This window comes from Callospermophilus lateralis, chromosome 1 (assembly GCF_048772815.1).
Source record: "Callospermophilus lateralis isolate mCalLat2 chromosome 1, mCalLat2.hap1, whole genome shotgun sequence".
NCBI lineage: Eukaryota > Metazoa > Chordata > Mammalia > Rodentia > Sciuridae > Callospermophilus > Callospermophilus lateralis.
This window is the reverse complement of record NC_135305.1, coordinates 73,889,468-73,894,296: the sequence shown is the minus strand read 5'-3', so window position 1 is coordinate 73,894,296 and position 4,829 is coordinate 73,889,468. Positions and strand designations below refer to the sequence as shown.

General features: G+C 32.1%; 1 non-coding gene across 1 annotated transcript; it reads left to right on the top strand.

Annotated features, from left to right (window-relative positions):
• The first annotated feature begins 2,932 nt into the window (after positions 1-2,932).
• On the top strand, positions 2,933-3,062 carry LOC143384198 (small nucleolar RNA SNORA42/SNORA80 family). Its single transcript, XR_013089273.1, has one exon. It is a non-coding gene; the product is annotated as a small nucleolar RNA SNORA42/SNORA80 family (small nucleolar RNA).
• The last annotated feature ends 1,767 nt before the right edge of the window (positions 3,063-4,829 follow it).

Sequence of the window (4,829 nt, the reverse complement as noted above, 5' to 3'; positions counted from 1 at the left end):
AAAATGGAGCCTGCACCTGCTTTATTTATGTTGGGAAACATCAAAGACTTTCCACAGAATGTTCTTCTCCAAAAAAGGTTAAAGGTGGGCTGTCCAGTTCTCAATAGGTTGCTCCCGTCTCCAGAGCAACTATGAGGTATATATCTTCCTAGCAAAAAAGAGATTAAGGTCACATGCATTGGGCAATCTATTGCCATGGGAGTGCCATGATAGTTCACAATGCCAAACCTAAATCTCCCGGGCTACCATACTGAGAAAAGACCTTCAAGTAATTCACGGCTGGCTTCCTACACATATACATACCCAATTCTGGATTTTTCATTCTCATTAAGAAACATCAGGGAGCTTTATGTGAAAATTCTACCAGACATTTAAAAAAGAATAATATCAGTTATACAGAGAAATGAACTCTTCTAGAGAACTGAAGAGGACCGAATACTTCCAAAATCTGTGAGGTCCTTATGATTCTGATACCAAAATCAGATAAAACTACAGAAAAATGTTCACTATGAACATAGATGGAAAATTATCCTACCTTAGTTTTAAGATGTCAAATTCAAGTACATGTTTATGGATATATGATGACTAAATTGATTTTCATGCCAGGAAAGCCTGCTTGGTTAAAAATTTGGAAGTCAAACAATGTAATTCTCCTTATTAACAACTGCCAAAGATCATCTGAACAGCTAAAGAGAAGGTGTTTAACAAAATACACAATCCCTTTCTGATAAAAGCACTGAGAATACTAAACTTAGAGGTCAAATTCCTCAAACTATAAGGAGTTCAGTTGGTTTATTACTAGGTTGCAAAAATCCTTTCCTTATCTATGGAGATACTTGTTTTATGACTCTTAAACAAGGCAGTGTAGTGTCTGATGTGTACTTTAGTGTACAAAACTCCAGTAATGATGCAAAGTCTTTTTTTTAAAACTTATATTTGCAATTAGTTTAACCACTTTGACAAGTTTGATTGGAGATACAGCAAGGTACATATGTAATACATGAGTGCAAATAGTTGCCCTGTAAAACTCTGTGAAGTATTTCTCAGACACCTGATAATACTTACTATGAAAGACCTAATGCTATTACTCTAAGGTCAGGAACAAAGTAAGACAATTTATCTCATTTTTTTCTATTCAACATTATACTGAAGATTCCAGCTTGTGGAATCAGGTTGAAAAGTAAACAAAAAGCAATCATCTATGTAGAAAATCCTACAAACTCTTCAAAGAAAACTATCAGAACTGATGAATGATTTCAATGAGGCTACCAGGCACAAAATCAGTGTACAAAATTAATTATACTTTTATTTTACTAGCAGTAAACAATTGAAATTATAGATATAATACTGTTTATACTATATAATTGTTAAACATCTATGGAAAAATCTAATAGATGGGTAAATCCTATACACTGAAAACTATAAAACATACCTAGAACATATTAAATATCTATATATGTAGAGAAATGTCATGAATTCATTATTTTATGAAAATATTGTTAACATATCAATTTCCTGAAAATTCATTCAATGCAATCCTAACTGAAATTCCAGTAGTTTTTGTTGTGGATATTGACAACTTTTTCCCCTGAGATTTATACAAAATTATGGAGAGTTTAGAAAAGTGAAACATCTTTGAAAATGAAGTTTGTAAGACTTCATGCTACCTAGTTCAGGATTGTACAAATGTTTTAATCAAGAAAGTGAGGTCATATTATAAACATAGACAAGTAGATCAATGGATTAGTAAATAGGTATTACAGATCAGTTCACACAGTTTTGGAAAACTGACTTCTTCCAAATACTCACAGGAATTTCAAAAGAGAAGGATAAGCATTTCGATATATACTACTAGAAAAATTCAACAAGCTATATATAAAATAGTAAACTTCAATTCTTGCTTCATGCTATATGCAAAAATAACTCAAATAGATTATAAACGACTAAATATAAGAATTATAAGACCATTGAAGAAGACACAAGAGAAAAATCTTAGTCACCTTGAGATTGACACAGAACTTTATCATCACACACACACACACACACACACACAAAAAAAAATCCAGAAAAAGCTCAGGAAATTAGCCATTAGAGAAATTAAAAATGTTTGCTTTTCTGAAGAGAGTGTTATAAAACAAACAAACAAAAATATTTGTAGGACATGCATCTGAGAAATAAGTTGTATCTAGGATACATAAAAGTTTCTAACTCAATAAAGAGATAATTTTAAAATGGGCAAAATATTTTAACAGATTCTCTTGTTCTGATTTTTCTATTTTATGTTGATAAGGCCTGAATAGCCTACATTTCTTGGACCTCTCAGCACAATTGTAGCTGATAAAGATGTCTTAAATATGTCCAAACTAACACAGAATGATTTAAATGAAATCAACTACCATAAGGTTTTATGTATTTTTTTACATTCTTTAGGAAAATAACCTATGGATATACCAATGTGGCACCAGCTGGCTCCACAATGCCCTGTCACTGTTTCTTTTGATTTGGGTGCCTTTCTCTCTGGTAGTCTAGACATAGCCTGTTTCTTAGACATGTTTATAAATGGATTAGAAAGGTGGTCTAAATACAGGCATCACTGAAATACGAAGCATCTTTTTGTTATAGAGTATTGTTATTAAGAAAAGATTCCAAAGGAAGGCTTTTGGCAATGAATCATAGATTCTGACAGATGTTTTCTACAGATGAGAGCTCAGCTCCACCTTTCTCAAAAATGCAAGTTTTAGGAGAGGTCTTTCTTTCGAAACCCCTGGGAAATAAGTTGTACTGTGGACTATGTTTCCTAAAACCACTCCTACCATTGTTTGAAATCCAAGCAAAGGTCTTTTCTGGTACATAAATGACTTTGAAACCTTAAAATTTTCATCATAGTTTGCTCTTAGATTCAAACAGAACTTTTAATATAAAGGACTGGGACGCATAGCTTTGAATTTATGGCAGGCCTTTCCCATCAGTCTCATAGTGTCCCATGCCAGAGCAAATTGGCCCCAAACCATTGTCTGGCCTCTATATCTGAGGCTGCTGGCACTGAAAGGGGTTGCACATTGGAAAATAAATAAGTAGATAAATAAAGGACTATGGAAGGGGAGTACTAAGAAATCTCATTTTCTTTCATGAATATAAAATTCTGTGTTAAGACAAAGCTAATTGTGTCCCAAAATACGGAAGAAGCTTTAGAAATTACCTGATCCAATCTCTCTATTTTATTGAATAAGAAACTGAGACCAGAGCAGGTAGATCCTGGAGCCAGGAGCAGAAACCACAAACCATGATCTGCTCCTAGTCCAGTGTTCTTTCCATTACGCTTTTCAAATGACAGGAGGAAATAATCTCTGACAACATAATGAAGACCACTTAAGTAGGTCAAATAAATTGCCCAATGTCACATAGCTAGGAAGTGGCAAAGCTGGGACAAGACTCTAGATATCCAACACTCCAACACCCATTAATTTATACTATTCTACTGTATTTTTTTATATTCCATATAAAACAAAATAAAATTTATTTTTATTAAAATATATTTGAATTTCCTAAGATAAACTTTATGTTTTTGTTCAACAATAGATTATTTAACATATCATAAGTACACAATAAGTAGTGGTGACTCATTCATTTATTTACCCATATTGATTGGTTTGAACATATTTATTGTTTATCCTGAATGTGAACCAATGATGTGCTTAAAGGACAAAGGACCTGTTTCTTGGTTATAATTCTCAGGTACCAAGAACTAATCTCTGAAACTCTTAAGTAATATCTTTTTAATGATCTAAGATATCCTGAAGAGGTCAAAGAAATTTCTAGTTGATCTGTTTTACCCACGAAGAAAGAGATAGCAGAAATAAAAATAAGAGATAGGCATTGCCTTATGCTATCGTAGGTCCATGGCCATAATCAACTCTATATATTGATTTCATTTTCCTGAAGAAATATTTGGCTGATAGGAAAGTAAGAAAATGAATGGGGGAAAATTTCTCTTGTTTAAGTAAATTTATCTTGACTTCCATAATAATTTGGGATTTGTTCCTTGAGCATTTCTCTCCAATTATAAGTCCTCAATTTTTATTTTTCTTTTAATTCCTCAGTTTCATTTTTATGTCATAGTCATTGGGGCTGAAGGTATGGCTCAGTGGTAGAGAACTTGCCAAGCTTATGCAAGGTCCTGGACTCAATCCTTAGCACTGCAAAAAAAAAAAAAAAAAAAAAATTACAACAGTCACTGAAAATCTGACTATGGACTATAAATCTAGTCCCAATTTCCCATTATAGTCCCTATTATTCTGAAATCAATATGAAGTTCAGACACAATGTTTTGTTGGGAGACAACACAGTATAATTATTCATATGTGCTGTTCATAATATGCTAAAAATTGCCTGCCTTAAAATAGACCATATGAAGAAATATATAAAAATACAACTTATGGCAAGCACAATCTCATTTCTCTTATTCTTTTTAAATACTTCAATTTTGTCTTCTAGGTAGTTTGAAATTGTATTTAACATACTACAATGATTAATTATAGTACAAGGCTGATGTATTTTTATGTTTTTAAAGTCTAGAATGCATGTTTATGAATTTGTTGAATTATATGTGAATTTAGGTAAACTAAGTCTCTTTTTCCATGTAGTCTTTACTTATTGTATAATCTTAAAAAAAAAAAATAGAAGAAGAAACCAACAAGTTCAAGGTTGCTTTAATACATTTTAAGCATTCCACATACAATTATTTCAAGTATACAGTTTAAGATTCATTCAAATAGAGGAATAAACTTAACTAATCTTAATAAAATACCCCAAAATAAAGATGCCATAAC